This window comes from Tursiops truncatus, unplaced genomic scaffold, assembly GCF_011762595.2.
Source record: "Tursiops truncatus isolate mTurTru1 unplaced genomic scaffold, mTurTru1.mat.Y mat_scaffold_2_arrow_ctg1_1, whole genome shotgun sequence".
NCBI lineage: Eukaryota > Metazoa > Chordata > Mammalia > Artiodactyla > Delphinidae > Tursiops > Tursiops truncatus.
This window is the reverse complement of record NW_022983265.1, coordinates 1-17,583: the sequence shown is the minus strand read 5'-3', so window position 1 is coordinate 17,583 and position 17,583 is coordinate 1. Positions and strand designations below refer to the sequence as shown.

Below are 17,583 nucleotides of genomic sequence, written 5' to 3'. Positions count from 1 at the left end.
TTATCTTGTATAAACTGTATTTATAATGCATTGTCTTTTATTTCCATGTTGTTTGTCTTTTTTAAGTGAAATGAGAACGTAAATGTATTTGTAAAATGATCCAAGACTATAATCCTCATAGATTTTATATTCCTCTGCCTAATTTTTTAAATTTATGTTTTTCTATACATAATTCAAGACTTTGTTTGTAACCTGCTTAAGTATTTTGAAACCATTAAGCACAGACTTCAAAAGAACTGCTCTTTCCATGCTCATATTCCATTAGGTTATATAAATAACAAAGAAGTAATAAAAAGGACACTGGGGGAAAAAAAATTGAGAGAAAGCACAAATTATTCTTGATAAACATGCAGCTTATGTGGTGGTGGCAGAAATGGGAGAGTATTAGACCATAATTTAGTATCCTGGTGCAGTCCTTTGTTGATGAACCTATGTTTTAAGTCTTGCAAAGAAAATTGGGATTCTTAGTTAACCCAGTAGGTTAGTTAAATTGAGACCAGTTAAAAGGGCTTCTCCCATGTTTACACACATTTTATATAATCATATCAATCATGCATGTATTTTGTATTTCTTTTCTTTTGTCTTTTAGCTTGGTTGAATTCAGTAGCCTTCTGGAGCCCCTTCTCCTGGACACCTACTCAACTATGTGTTGGGAAGACCAAGGTGAATAAGGACTGGACTCTGAATGCAGTGAGGGTCTAAAAGGGAGATAACAAACACTCATCCATGTTTTACGTAGTAAATCCCCCCAAGCACAAAAACTAAAAGTACATCGTTTCACATATTAAAAATAGGCCCCTATGTCATTTATTCTTATGCCAGTTTTTCTTCAGTATTTTATGTAAAATTTTACTTGATAATTTAGATCAAGTTTTAAAGATGTAAAAATATCTGGATAAAAGTATGTGCCCTTATCACTAATTGTCAGTCTACATCAGCTACTATTTATTTTAAAGTACTTCATTCCAGTGTGAGGAGGGTTACATTTAAATATTTCTCAGTCTCCTGTGATTTCTGATTCATATATGTAGCTCTGAAATACTGTGAGCAGGGTGCCATTCAATGCTTTTATGGAGCTTTTTTTTTTTTTTTTTGCTCGTGAACTGCTATGTACCAGATGCCCCATTCATAACATCTCTTAACTCTGATAATGAGTAGATGTCATTATTTTGCCTTCCAGCACTTCTGATCAATATCAGGCTAATATTATTTTCTCTCTGATTTTCCTTCATATTTTCAAAATTTATAGCAAACACAAAATGAAGTAATTATTTAATGTTTAACACAGTACAGTTTTTTTTTTTGACTGCCCTCTAAGTCCTTGCAACTAGGATTGACTTTATTACAAGTTTAAAAAATTATGAAAATATTTTAGCATAAATATTTATTTAGTGGTACCCTTAACAGTGAATTTATGAGTTTTTTAGGCCACTTTTCAAACTCATTTTAGTTTCAATTAAGATTTGGTGGAATATTTTTTAAACTCATATAGGAAAATATAAGGCTTAAAAAGGAAATGTAAGTCACATTCTTTAGAATTATCTTTCTGTTTATACCTAGTATTTCTTAGTTATCAGAATAAAATTGTGAGCCCAGTGCCTAACACATATTTGGCACTCAGAAAAGTGTATTAAATGAATGCATTCAAACTGAAATAACGTAACTGCTTAGTTAAGGCTTCTCTTGTTTTAGGTGTTTTTTTACAAGATTCTTTTCATTTTAAAAGAGACAATAGAGACTTTAGAAACTGAAAGGTAATGTTAATAGGAATCATAGCAATTATCTCGTCTATCTTCTCCAATTTTCAGATGGAGCTGACAAAGCAATTAAGTGATTTAACCAATGGTAAGTTAAATAGACTTCAAACTTTCAGATGTATTATTAAGCCATGTAGTTAATTTGGTTCAAAGTTTTGATTTAACCAACATGTATTAAGTATGTGTAATGATGAAGGCACTCTAATGAACGCCAAGCTTAAAAAAAAAAAAAAGAAACACGAAATTCCTACCCAAAGTTTGTAAACTACGGACTAGTATTTGGGAACCACTGAAATTTGATTCTTAGGCTCAGGACTGGAGTCTGGGCGGGAGTTACTGATTTGAGAGTCATTAGTATACACTTGTAATTGAACGCATGCAGTGAATGAGATCACACAAGAAGAGGAAATAAAACAAAAGAAATAGTAGAACTAGTGGATTCCTGGTGAAGACGTATTTATAAGATGATACAAAGAGAATCAAGGGGGAAAAGAGACATGTAAAAGGAGTGAGAATCAGATGATAAATGGTTCCTTGAAAATCAAGGGACAAAGAGAACCAGGTAGTAAATGATGGGAGGTTTCTTGTACCTTGCAGAAAACTCAATTATGATGAAGACTTAAAAGACACTATTAAAATCAGACATTCAGCATCACTGGGGATTCTTGCAAAAGTGCTTTGCTACAAAGGGAGTAACATATGAGCCACAATGAAGATTGCAAATTCTTGGAAAGAAGGAAAGAGGAGGAAAGAAATAATACAAATAAAAGACCAGCATTTTCCAGAATGAGTTCTGCTATCTTCACAGGTTTTAGTAGCTATTACTTGAAAAATATAAAGGAGAGCGTTGGGGTAGAGAGTTCACTTGTGAGATATCTTGAGGAAACAATTTAAAAAGTTAATTTTGCTGCAGGATTTCAGAAAATTTATTTGGCAAATGGGAATGGAGAATATCCAAAAGAGGGTATATTTGGTCATCTATTTTCTTTAAAAAAAAAAAAACACTTTTTGGGATTACTATTCTATATTAGTCACTTGGGAAATTTTGCTTTGGAATAAAAAGAAAAAGCCAAGATATTTAACACTAATAGAAAAAGAAAGAAGGGAAAGAAACAACAGGAATTCAAAGAAAATTCTCCAGCTATATTAAGATATAATTGACATATAACATTGTGTAAGTTTAAGGTATACAATATGTTGATATGATACATTTATATATTGCAAAATGATCACTACCATAGTACTAGCTGACACCTCCATCATGTCACGTAACTACCATTTCTTTTTTGTGGTGAGAACATTTAAGGTCTACTCTTAGCAACTTTCAAGTATATTAAACAGTTTTATTAGCTAAAATCACCATAAAGTAATTAGACCCAGAGAACCTATTCATCTTAAAACTGGAAGTTTGTACTCTTTGGCTGACATCTCCTGATTACCCCCAACCCCCTGCCTCTAGTAACCACCATTCTAGTCTCTGTTTCTATGAATTTAACTTCTTAAAAATTCCACATATAAGTGATATCCTACAGAATTTGTCTTTCTCCAACTTACTTCAGTTAGCATGATGCCCTCAAAGTCCACCCATGTGATAGGTTGAAAGAAACCTTGTTTGTGTTGAGGTATGAATCCCTTCTACTCCAGGATAAGTTTGATTAGATTTGAAAGCCCAAATATTGGAATTTCAATATGTTTAAAGGTTCAGTGCAAATAAAGACCTTCTGAAGTCAAGTGTACACTCAGATAGTGACAGAGCCATGCAACAGAATTTCTATTTGTTTGGGTTTTCTTCACAAAGACATCCAGGAAAGATGCATCAAAGGGAAAACCTAGCAGAAAATCTTAAACCAAAATAATTGGTAAGGCTGATTAAGAGAGGAGAAAGCATGAAGCAAAGAAACTTAGTACTTTTTTCCAGCTTTATTTCGATATAAATGATATATAACATTGGGTAAATTTAGGGTGTACAACATGTTGATTTGATACACGTATATATTGCAAAGTAATTACTACCATAACATTAGCTAATACCTGAATCATGTAGCATAATTTCGATTTATTTTTTGTGGTGAGAATATTTAAGATATACTCTCTTAGCAACTTTCAAGTATATAATACAGTATTATTAACGTAAATTACTATACTGTACATTAGATTCCCCAGAACCTATTTATCTTATAACAAGAAGTTTATAACCTTTGACCAACATATCACTTCTCTGCCACCTCCCAGCTCCTGGTAACCACCCTTTTTTTCTCTGTTTCTACAAGTTTTATGAATTTTGGGTTTTGTTTGTTTGGTTTTTTTTTAGATTCCATATGTAAATGAGATCATACAATATTTGTCTTTCAGTGTCAGGCTTATTTCATTTAGCATAGTGCCCTCAAGTTCTATCCATGTTGTCACAAATGGCAAGGTGTCTTTCTCATGGCTGAATAATATGTACGTATGTATATACACCCCCCCACCTCACCTTTATTCATTCATCTGCTGAGGAACACTTAGGTTGTTTCCATATCTTGGTTATTGTGAATAATGCTGCAATGAACATGAGAGTGCAGATATCTCTCCCACGATCCTGTTCTCATTTCCTTTGTATGTATAGCCAGAAATGGGATTGCTGGATCGTGTAGTAGTTTTATTTTTAATGTTTTGAGGAACCCTCTTAATTTTCCATAGTGGCTGCACCAAGTTACATTCTCACCAATGGTGCAGGAGAGTTCCTTTTCTCTACATCTTCGCCAACACTTGTTGTTTCTCGTCTTTCTGATAATAGTCATTTTGACAGGTATGAGATGGTATCTCATTGTGGTTTTGCATTTTTCTGGTGATTACTGATGTTGAGGACTTTTTCAGGTAGCTGTTTGACTGTCTTCTTTGAAAAAAATAAAGAAGATTGAAATCATATCAAAAGCCTTTTCGCACCACAGTTGCATAAAACTAAAAGTTTTCCTAGTTTCCTAGTTTCTCCTAGTTTACCAGGAGAAAACTGAAAAATTAACCAATATGTGGAGATTAAACAGCATGCTACTGAACAACCAGTGGGTCAAGGAAGAAATCAAAAGAGAAATCAAAACCATTTCTTGAGACAAATAAAAATGAACATACAATATACCAAAACTTATCAAATGCATCTAAAGCAGTTCTAAGAGGGAAGTTTTTCGTGATAAATACCTACATAAAGAAAAAAGAAAGATCTCAAATAAACAACCTAATTTTACAACTCAAAGAACTAGAAAAAGAAGAACAAAAACTATGACCAAAGTTAGTGGGAGGAAAGAAATAAAGATCAGAGCAGAAATGAATGAATGAGAGACTAAAAAGAAAATAGAAAAGATCCCTGAAACTTGAGTTTTTTTGAAAAGATAAAAAAAACACACAGACCTTTAGCTAGACTTATCAAGAAAATAAAAGAGGATTCAAATAAACAAAATTATAAATGAAAGAGGGTACATTACACCTAGATACCACACAAATGGAAAGGAATATGAGAAACTACTATGAACAATTATGCACCAACAAATGGACAAACTAGAAGAGATGAACACATTCTTAGTAAGTACTTCTACTGGTCTTACATTCCTGCTCATTTTCTGGCATTCCAAAATCTTATTTGAAATTTTGGACATAAACATTCTTAGAAGAATCCACTGGTTAACAAAGAAAATTTTGTTTCATACTTAAAATTTTCTTTTCAATTCATAACTGGTTTTCTGTATGTGAGACATATTGTTTTCTTATACCAAGTGAATGCTGTCGGGAGTGATCTTCCATCACTTGTTCCTGTTTCTGGAACGTGGCTTGCTCTGTGGCTTGGCATTTTGGAGCTGTCCCTTTTAGACAAGTCTTGAATAAACCATCTTCTCACATAATTTGGCAGAAGCAAAATGGCATCCTCATGTAAAATGTCACCTGCTCTAGATTGGCATTATTCTTGAGATTATAAGTATTCGAATAATGCTCTAAGATTCCTCTCTGTTTATCTCAGAAATATTACTCCCCGATGGTTTCTAAGAGGATAGATTTGGTTATTTTATTAGGTCAAACTTTAATCCTTGATAGAGAGCAAAATATTTTAAAAACGGAGCCTAGGACAGATAAAGTTTGATTTAGTAATTAAACATTAGAGCTGGAAAGGAAAATAGAGTTCATTGAATTCAGTGATTAGTGAGATGACTCTAGAAGAATTTCTGTTTCAGTACCATTGTGGAGAAAGAAGGTAAGCTAAATTAGGGTTTTTGGTTCCTTGGTTTTCTCCCCTCATAGCATTTCTTTGAGTTTCTTTTTACATTGTGTTCTTCTTTAGTAGATTAACATTTTATTTTAAAACAATAATTTAATATAAATATTTCATATTGAAAAGTTGGAAAATTAGTTTTTAAGGGATTAAATGATTTTCCCAGGTCATAACTCTACTAAAAGATACAATGGGAACTAGGACCATGGTTTCTTGTGTTTTAGTGCTTTTTGATTTTTATTTCATGTTTTTGTTCTATTAAAGATCTAAGAACCCAATTGGAATTCCATAATAGGACATGATGGCTTAAAAAAAAGAGAAAGAATGAAAGAAAAGAGTTATAAAGAGAATTAAAATCATCGATAATTATTCTTGCCTACTGCATTTTTCCTTCAAATAATTATTTCTTCACCTGTTTATATTCTTCATACTGTATGTGATAAAGAATTTAAATAATAAAATAAAATTTCCCCAAAATGTATTCATCTCGATCAGGGTTTCTCAACCTCAGCACTAAAATTTTGGAGTGACACATTTTTTTGTTGTTTGCTGTCCTATGCATTGTATAATGTTTAGCAGCATCCTTGGCCTCAACCCACCAGATACATGGAGATATGACAGTCTTTTACTCAGTCATGATAATCAGAAATGTCTCAGAGAATGCCAAATATCCACCAGAGACAATACTACCCCTGGTTGAGAACGATTGATCTAAATAATGTACAGTCTAGATCCAAACTGAGACACCAAACTGAAGATAATCTTACCATATGTTAGCTATTGTGAGTAGACATTTGTTCCAAGATTTTAAGCAGTCCATTGTGATATTTTAGAAATTCTAAGGAAAACAATCATGGCTGTAAGAAGTGAGGCAGGTGTGGGAGTCAAGCCTTAATGCAAGCAGGTGAAGTGGGCTGCATGAGCTTTGACTATGTGCTTGGTGGGTGTGGAGAGTCCACAAAAATATTTAATATTCTAATATAATTGAACTCAGTTCTTGTTAACTTTTTGTATTATGTGACCCTACATGTAATAGGCAAAAAGAGTTAAATATTTGTCTTTGATGGCTGGACAAGGCAGTCAGACTCTAGAGTAGAGTATGGTGATGGTGATGGGGATTTTAAGCTTGCCACTTTGATGTCCAGATGTGTCTTAGAATGGAAGATGGAAAAAGTCATGAAGAAAGGGCTATCTTGAGGACTAGCTTTCCCTAGTTACAATACAAGGGAATTATTTTTTGTTTTTTTGTTGTTTTTTTTACTTTGTATTAGTGAACAGCTATTAATCCCAGTGTGGAATTGTTCCTCTATCACCCACATAGTTCTCTTGAGTCTCTCAGCACAGTGTCTGATCACTTCCTGGTGTAAAGCATGACTCAGCTTTGCCCAACTAGATTACTTTCATGCTATTTTCTGTACTTGTTCTATGGTCATTGGCATAGAGGTAACTATTACTTTAGCATTTTGACCTGTAATGATTTTATAAAGTAGCTGGGACAGTGATTATCTTGCCTGTCAATGCAAAGAGCCTAGCCACAACAGGAGAGAACTAAGCCACCAAGCAAAAAGATACAAAGGCAAACAGACCCTGAACGATAAAGCACCTCAAGACTTCTTTAATCACCTGGATCCAGCCATATCTGAAGCTCAGTTGCCCCTTGGACATCGAGCTACATGAGTCAACAAAGTAACTTTTTTTTTTTTTTTTGGCTTCATCTAGTTTGTGTTAGGTTTCCATCACTTACAGTTGAAAGAGGTCTGCTGAGTATGGAGAATATTCCCATTGAGCAAATGTGAGCAAGGAATTGCAAATGCATAGAAATAAAATGACAGCTATACAGATGAAAGACTAACACGAAACAACAAGAAAAGCCCCTTGAACTTTAATGCAGGAATAATGAACAAATAAAGAGTATGTGTGAGCTATCTCACAAAAACCTGTTCTTCAAGGAGAAGCAAGGCATCAGAGAAAAATGACCTCATAACAGATTGAAATAGAGATGATAATGGAGGAAGAAAATGTCCAGCATCAAACCAGAGAGTGTGTCCTTCTATTCACATACTGTTTGCAAATTCTAATGATGGAGGACCAGTAATTGAGCTCACCTGTGTAAGAACTGTATAATTCATTTATTCAGCCAACATTTACAAATTATCAACCAAGAGGGAAGGATTCCAAGTTGTTAAACATCAAGTCTCTGAACTTCAGTCTTTATCCGAGATGTAAGTCTAGGGAGGGGAAAAAAAATTCAAGAAACCATGAATAGTATAAAAGCTATTGTAGGCAAGTGCAGAGTGAGACAGACAATTCACTCTATTACTTATGGCTTCTTCAATTGTAAGTGACAGAAAAGGGAATTCAAACTAGCTTAAGTAGGAAAAAAAATTTGCATGAGGTTGCATTCAGGGTTGAACTCCTGAGTCCATGCACAGCTGGACTCAGGAGTTCAAACCATGGCACCTGAATTCTATCTCCTTCTCTACCTCTTAATTTTGTTTGCTTCTGAGTTGTCTTTCCACATTGTTGCAAAGAAGACAATTAGCAGATCTGGGTTAATGTCATTAGAGGTCATGACTCCAAAGGTAAAGTTACCTCTTTTCCTCACATGACATTTATTGACTCTACTTTAGTCTTAGGCCCATTTCTGGAGCAATCTCTGTATCTAAGAGGATGTGCCTCAGCCTTGTCCATGTACCACTTCTGCAGCTGGGTGCTGGGACCATGATACTGACAGACCCACCAAGATAAGGTGAAGTGAGAGTTACTGAAAGGAAAAGAAGCTATGTAGTCAGTATCATTTATGATGATGATGGTTATGATGATAACCATCATCATCATTATTCTAGACGACATTCAGTCTCCTAACACATCCTGGGTGGGACCTAGAAGTTGTCATGTCACATCTGAGCTAACTATTAAAGAGTAAGTATTTGTATGACTACTGTTGGTTAGGATGAAAAACAAGAGGATGCATTAGTGTAGAGGATTCAGTGTAATTATGCAGGCATGCTTTAGCAAAATTCACTAATGTCCAAATATACACAAATTGTCATCTACCATTTATTGAGTACTGATTATGTGCCAGGCATTTGCTAAGTAAGCTCTTTAATTTGATCATCTCATTTAATTCTCCCAAATTTTACAAGGTGAATATTACTCTCTTTCTCAAATTGCAAATAATGCTCAGCGAGGTGAAATAATTTACTTAATTAGCAAGTGGTAGAGTTTGGATTGAAACACAGGAAGTGTGAAACAAGAGCTTGGATATTTAATACGACTTTGTACTTAGGGGGACCATACATCTCAGTTTTATGCCTCTTGTCCTGATACAATTGTTAATTGCATCCCCTTCTACTTCAAAACATGTTCAGATTTTGACAATAAATTATATAACATGAACACTGCCTCCTTCATGGATATGTTTGAACTCCCATGTATTTTATATACTTGTCTTTCATTCAGAATGATTTTAATAATCTTTTATTTTAGGAGAAGAGCTTCATATTTACAAAGAAGGTGCAAAGATAGTACAGAGAGTTCTGATATCCCCACACCCACTTTCCCTTATTATTAGCACCTTATATTAATTTGTCACAATTAATGACAATATTGATACATTATTATTAACTAAAGTTCATACTTTATTCATATTTCCTTAGTTTTCACGTAGTGTATTTTTTCTGTTACAGGATCCCATCCAGGATATCACATTATGTTTAGTCATCATGTCTCCTTAGGCTCCTCTTAACTGTGACAGTTTCTCAGGCTTTCCTTGTTTTTGATGACATTGGCCCTTTTGCAAAGTACTGGCCAGGTGTTTTGTAGAATGTCTCCCAACTGGGATTTCTCTGATGTTTTTCCTCACAATTATAATGGGGTTATGGGTTTGGGGGAGGAGATCACAGAGGTAAAGTGCCAATTTTATCACATAACATCAAGGGTATATACTATCAATGTGGCTTATCATTGTTGATATTAACCTGGATCTCCTGGCTGAGGTAGTGTTGACGTGTTTTCTCCATTGTAAAGTTACTCTTGTAAAATGGTTGTTAACCTTTTCAAATTATGTTTATATGGAGAACATGCACACATTTTAAGTGTGTGAATCCATGACTTTTGACAGATATATTTACCCGTGTAACCACTATCTCTTTCAAGATGTAGAACATTTCTGTCGGCCTTCTAAAGTTGTTTTAACTTGTCTTAATTTAATCTTTTGATTTCATAGAGTCCCTAAAGAATCCTTTCAGTTATGATTGAGTCAGAAGTGCCCCAACTCTTAGCAGACATATCACAATTTTGAGCTGCTCTCAAAATAAATAACCAGATTCTTAACTATGTTTGACTCTATCAGGTTACCTTTTATAGACTGGCCATCTCTCCATATATCTTTCCTGACTAGAATAACTAGGTAATGCAGACTTACCATCCCATGGACTTGAAACCTTGTCCTATAGGTAAGAACACCAGGATGAACAAGCCTCAGAAAGGGAGACTTAACGAAAAATCACAAGGAACCAATCTTTATAACTGCTAAAGTGTGACAGGATGTGAAGAAGGCTGACATGACTGTGACAAATCTGGCTTAAAGAAGACTATTGTGGATAATATCATGGGATACCACCACATTTTATATTCAGAGATTTCTAAGAGTGGACCTGAAGTAGGAGCAAGACAGGTATGGTCTTAACATCCTAAGTAAGACATTATCAGTATTCGAAAGAGGTTTCTAAAGCACTTTTATCAATTCCTTTTTTAAAGTATTAGTTATAATATTAATCACTGTTGGATTTATAGGGAAATAATGTTTTACAAGAAGCAACATAAATATAAGTGTAAAAGTTCATGAGGCGGCATCATGCAAGTTATTTTATCAAAACTTATATAAAAATCATGGCATATAATTAGAGCTGAAAGAAATGTTAAATCTCAGAGAGCCACAAAAAAAAAAAAAACTCTTCAGTTTATAGATAATAAAAATGGATGAGTTGAAAAATTTGCCCAGATAATTGGATCTTAACCTTATATATAAACTTTATTGTGGTATAGTTTACATAAACAAAAGTATATGCATATTAAATATATGATTGATGAGCTTATAAAATATAAACTAAGCATAAAACTTTATATACTAAAAACCACCACAAATTAGATATATAACATTTTCATCACCCTGGAAAGGTACCTTATACCCCTGTTTACTCAATCCATCCCCTATTCTCAGACCCAGGCTGATCTGCTCTCACTACATATTAACTTTGACTTTTCTAGAATTTCATATAAAAGATGTCATATTGCATACACTGTCTTTTGTCTTTCTTCCTTTACTTCCTATAACATTTTTGAGATATATCTGTTTAGTGTATATTAGTTGTTCCCTTTTATAGCTGAGTTGTATTCCATTGTATGGATATACCACTTGTATTTATCCTTTTGATGGGCATTTGGGTTGTTTCCATTTTATAGTTATTTTGAATAACACCACTATAAACATTTATACAGAAATACCTGTGGATTGTTATTTCCTTGGGTAGAAGTGGAAATGTTGGGTTGAATGGTAAGTGTATGTTTACCTTTATGAGAGACTGAGAAAGACTTTTCTAAAGTGGTTGCACCATTTTGCATTCTGACCAGCAGTGTATAAAAGTACTAGTTCTGCTGTATCCTTTCTAACACTCACAATGGTCAGTCTTTTTCATTTTAACCTTTGTAATAGGTAGTGGGATCTCATTTTGGTTTTAATTTGCTTATCCCTGAAAACTAATGGTGCTGAACATCTCTTCACGTGCCTACTGCCTTTTGTGTATCTTCTTTAGTGAACATATACTTTTTCTGTATGTGTGTGTAGTATATAACCTTCCTTATGTACAAGTTCTTTGTAAAATATATGTTTTGTGAAATTTTCACCATTTCTGCTTCCTTCTCCCCTATTTTCTGAACGAGTCTCTGTAAGATTGACATTTTTCCTTAGATTGTTGATCACATTCACCAAGGAATGCCATCTGGACCTAGAATTTTCTTTGTGGGAAGGATTTTTTATAGTTACTTTGTTTATCTTATTCAAACAGCTTTGTTGAGATGAATTTTACTTATAAAATCCACTAATTTCAAGGATACAATTTAGTCATTTTTAGTAACTTCCAAATTATACAACCATCAACATGAATCAGTTTTAGAACATTTTTATTACCCTAATAAGATCTCTCATGCCCATTTCCAGTTTATCCCCATTCCCACCACCAGCCCCAGGCATGGGAAGGTTTTTCACTGTAAAGGAAATGTAACAAACATAAAGCTTTTAGATTTTTTTCTTTCTTTTGAGTCAATTTTGGTAAGTTGTGCCTTTCAATGAATTTGTCCATTTCACTTAGTTATCAATTTTTTGATATAAAATTTTCATGACATTTCCTTATTTTCCTTTCCATGAGTCTAGGGTCTAGAGTGATGCTTTTTCTTTTTATATTGGTCATTTCTCTCTTCTTTCTTTTTTTCTTAATCTGTCCAGCTTAGACATTTTCAGTTTTACTGGTCTTTACAAGGAACAGCTTTTGGTATTATTGGGTTTTATCTCTTTTTGCTCTTTTCTATTTTATTGATTTATACTTTTTATTCTTTCTTTTACTTTGAGTTTAATGTATTTTACTTTTTTAGTTTCGAATGCAAAGTTTAGATGATTGAATTAAATGTATATTTTCTTTTCTACTATATGGCTTTAAGCTATAAATCTCTCCCTAAGAACTGCTTTAGATAGAGTCAACAGATTTTGACAGGCTGTTATTGTTATCAGTCATTAAAAATATATTCTAATTTATCTGGATTTTTTTTTTTTTTTTTTTTTTTTTTTTTTTTTTGCTGTACGCGGGCCTCTCCCTGTTGTGGCCTCTCCCGTTGCGGAGCACGGGCTCCGGACGCGCAGGCTCAGGGGCCATGGCTCATGGGTCTAGCCACTCCATGGCATGTGGGATCTCCCTGGACCGGGGCATGAACCTGTGTCCCCTGCATTGGCAGGTGGACTCTCAACCACCGCGCCACCAGGGAAGCCCCCTACCTGGATTTTTTTAAAAATTGTGAGTTAAGTGTGTTTAAATATCAAATATTAGGGGATTTTCTAGATATTTTGTTATTGATTTTCAAGTTAATACCATTGTTATCAGAATGAGTTCAATAATTTTAAGTGTATTGAAACTTGTTATGGAACAATATGTGGTCTATCTTGAACAATGTTCAAATTTGTCTTCTGCAGTATGCGACTGCTGTTACACAGATACAGTGAATTTCAAACAATGTATTTTTCAGCCCTACACATTCCATTTATTTTTATATTTTTCACTTCTCTCCTCATTGGGTTCATGTTTCCCTCAAATTCTTGAACATATTTACACTAGCTGTTTATATTTATTTCCTATTGCTGTGACACAACTACCACACATTTAGTGACTTAAAACAATACTCATTTATCTCACAGATCTTTAGGTACTCAAGTATGGGCGGCTTGGCTGGGATCTCTCCTGAGGCTCTTCTTACAGAACTGAAGTCAGAGTGTCAGCCAGGCTGAGCTGTTATCTGGAAGCTCTGGGAAAAATCCATGTCCAAGGTTATTTACCTTGTCAGTAGAATTCAGTTACTTACAACTGTAGGGACGACGTCCTTGTCTTCTCTTGCCGTTATCCAGGGGCCAGACAGCTTCTAGGGCCACTTTCAGACCCTTCCAGATGGCTCCTTCCCTCTCAGCAATAGAGAACCTCCTTCATGTTGAATCCTTCTCACACTTAGGATCTGTCTGACATACTCTTTTGTGACCAGCCAAAGAAAAGTCTTATTTTAAGGACTTACATGATTAGGTTAGGCTCACCTGGAGAATCTCTCTCAAAGCCAACCGATTAATAACCTCAACTACACCTGCAAAATCCCATTCACTATATAATTATGGGGGCTATTTTAGAATTCTGTCACACTGGTTTTTTTTTGTATTTGTGCTGATTCTAAAATCTGTCATTTCTAGATCTGTTTTTATCGACTAGTTTTTCCTCCTGCCTTTTCACATGCCTTATAATTTTTATTGGATTCTGTACAGTGTAAAAATAATGTGGTTGTGTCTTCATTTCACTCTCTTCCTTTAAAAAGCATTGAATCTTGTTTTAGCAGATGTTAGGTTACTTGCAGGTCAGCTAGATCCTTTCCAGGTTGGTTTTTAAGACTTTTTCCAGTGGGTATTTAGCCCTGCTATTGAAGTGTAACCTTTCTGGGTCTCTACTAATTTGTCCGAGTCTTCAGAAAGATTTCTCCCCTCCAGAGGGTTAGCACTTCAGTGTCTCCCAGTGCTGTGTGAGCTGTTACAGTTCCCTAATAGTTGTTATTTTCCTAGGGTCCCATATCCTCATCCTATGTTTTCCCAGTTTAGTGTTGAGCCAAAATTCGAGGGACTACCATACATATTTCTAGCCCTCTTTCTCTGTGTGCCTCCTGTCTATCTTGTACTCTTGCCTGCAAGTTGCAGCTTCCTGAGTCTCTCTGAACTCTGATCTCTGTTTTCTCAAATTAGCCCATTGACCATGCTCAGCTTGAGTCTGAAAAGTGGCACCAGGCAGGAACATTCATAGGTCTTGCCTCATTTGTTGCCCCTCCTTTGGGGAACACAGTCCTGAGCTCTTAGCTGCCCAGTGTCTTAAAAGTGTTGTTTAAGTTATTCTAATTTTCTAATGATTAGCTTTGAGAGGAAAATTCTGGGGCCAATTACTCCATAATGGCTAGAAGCAGGAGTCCTCAACTGAGATTGATTGACTGAATGAATGTCTACAAGCGCTTACCTGCTACCTTCTCCCCACAGAAATGAGACTTGATCCCACTTCTGATTTTATTTTAATGGGGTGGAGGGTTGAGGAACTGAAGAATCAAAATCATTATAGGATAGGGATTTCCCTGGTGGCGCAGTGGTTAAGAATCCACCTGCCAATGCAGGAGACACTGGTTCGATCCCTGGTCCAGGAAGATCCCACATGCCCTGGAGCAACTAAGCCCGTGCGCCGCAACTACTGAGCCTGTGCTCTAGAGCCCGTGAGCCGCAACTACTGAAGCCCGCACACGTAGAGCCCGTGCTCCACAACAAAAGAAGCCACCGCAATGAGAAGCCAGCACACTGCAATGGAGAGTAGCCCCTGCTTGCCGTAAACTAGAGAAAGCCTGCACACAGCAACGAAGACCCAACACAGTCAAAAATAAATAAAATAAAAAATAATTTTTAAAATGCTGTGAATTCACAACACAATGATAAAAAAATTTTTTTAATCATTGTAAGATAAATAACTTGCATGGGGAAGATACTAGTATCAACTTACGTTAAATAATTTCAAAGCAGATACGATCATGAGAAATGGGCCCACATCACAAAGAATCAAGATATGCAAAGAATATACGTAATTACCCTAAGGAATATTGTTTGAATATTAAATGAGATGTGAATATTAAAAAATGATAGATGGTCTAAAATTCCATTTAATTCGATTAGTGGAATTAAGCATGGTAGATGGTCTCGTAAGACATTCCCCAGAGAGATCTTTCCAATAATTTAAACATTTTATGTTCAGTTGTTCACTGGACATACCCAGAACGTGATTCATCCAAGAGGAATAGTTCTGGAAACACTGCTGATAGGGATTAGTGTCTAATACATAGACAGACAACAGAGTACAATAGTTAAAAGTGTTGTTGCTGAGATTAGACATGGGTATGAGCTCTGTTTCTGCACCCAAGAGCTAGGTGGCAGAGGGGTTGAAACAGAGATTTGAAGATAGAGTTCCTGACTTCAAATTGAGCTCTGTGCTTCCTAGCTTTATGTCCTTGGCAAGTCTCTTAAGAACACTGTACCTCAATTTCTTCATCTGAAAAATAGGGGTGATGAATAATAATACCTGCCTTTTATATGTTGGGGATGAGATAAATCCTTAGTTTATTATGAGGATTAAATAAATCAACATGTGTAAACCATTCAAGCAGTACCTGGGGCATAGTAAGTTCCAGATAAGTGTTAGCTATTACAATAATTTCTTGTCTACAATTACGATAATAATAAAATAGTAACTCATAAATACAGATGTCAGTGCCATTTGGAATAGTCTCTATAACAATTTCTGTCTCCACATTTACTGTGTTCAGCAAATTTACCTAACAGATGGTGAGTGGGGCAATTTTTAAAGAGGCATTTTTTAAAAGAGCGGAGAGGGAAGGAATAGAGACAGGCACATACTATATTTGAAGTTACCTCCACGTGTATTTTATGTATGTATACCCATACAATTAAGAAGTCTTTGGATGTTTTATCTTCAAGAATAATTCAGATACTGGATTACTTGAATATCATAAACATTTAGGGTTTAACAGATTTTGTTACATATAGAAGTTGTATCATGGATTTAAAAGACCATAGCCAGCGGGCAGCGGCGGACGGAGCGACCGAGCAGCGGCGAGGGCTGGGCGGCGGGTGCGGGGCTCCGTGCTTCCTCGCGGTGGAAGGCTGGGGTTCGCCAGAGACGCCGGGTTGCTCCGCGTTGCCAGGTTACCGAGCGCGTGCCCCGCGCCCGCTCTTCCGCCCGGGCCGCCCTCTGCGCCGCCTGAGCCGCGGTGCGGGCTGCTCGGGCCCCGGGTCCACGGAAGCCTGGGTCGGGGGCTGCGTGCGGGACTCTTGTCGTGAGTGGACGCTGCGCGAGACGCGCAGGGGACGTAAGGCGCCGACCTGGGGCTCCCCGGCGCTCCGGCTCCGCTCAGGGCGCCCGCTCAGGGGCCTCCGGCGCGAGGCCCCCTTCGTGGTCAAGATGGCGGCGCCCAGGCGGGCCGCGCTGAGGTGAGCTGGAGCTGGGCCCGGAGAGGGGTCAGTCAGCCACGCCCAGGACTTGGACCCCGAGCTGGTCTCCCGTCTCCCGGGGAGCGGCGGGTGAGTGGGCGCGGCCGCGCGTAGGTCCCTCTCGTGGGGTGGTCAGTTTCTTCGTGCGTCCGCAGACTTCTGTCGTCTGATAGTCAGATCTGGGGTGGCCCAGGTTGGAGGCGAGGGTGCTTGATTGGGAAACCTGAGGGGTTTAAGGACTCTGTTGGGATCGTTTCAGACCCCAGCAAGAAGCTGAGCAAGTTTTCTCCTGACTCTCTTCCCGGCTAAGTTTTCTGCCTTCTCTGAAGACGCCAGCTTTTCTGAATCACCTTGTTCCTCGGGGGGATACAGTTGGTGGTTCTGACCGTGGAACGTAGGACCCGGCGCGGGGAAGCCTGAGCTGGTTCTAGTTACTGTGTTTGCAAAGCACTTGTCTTGTCTTTGGAATTTTTGTGTATGTAACCAACGTTGGGAAGAGCCAGCGTTTTCGCCTCCAAAACAGTGCGAGGGGTAACTTTATATGTAAGAAACAAGTGGGCGTTCACATCCATCTCTTTTCCAACCACTGAGTTTGGTTGTGTTTCTTTTCTTTAAGTTTGTCTCGTTTTGAAGTGATAACAAAACAAACAAAAAAACCATAGCCAGTTACACAAAGTATATACTCTAGTCTCAGTCCTGCATTAATTAGCTATGTTACCTTAAGTCATTTAATTTTTCTAGGCCTCATTTTT

General features: G+C 36.6%; 1 long non-coding RNA gene across 1 annotated transcript; it reads left to right on the top strand.

Annotated features, from left to right (window-relative positions):
* Positions 1–583: 583 nt before the first annotated feature.
* LOC117310788 (uncharacterized) lies at positions 584–6,457 on the top strand. The gene is made up of 3 exons (XR_004524846.2): positions 584–663; positions 1,809–1,845; positions 6,259–6,457. It is a non-coding gene; the product is annotated as an uncharacterized lncRNA (long non-coding RNA).
* The last annotated feature ends 11,126 nt before the right edge of the window (positions 6,458–17,583 follow it).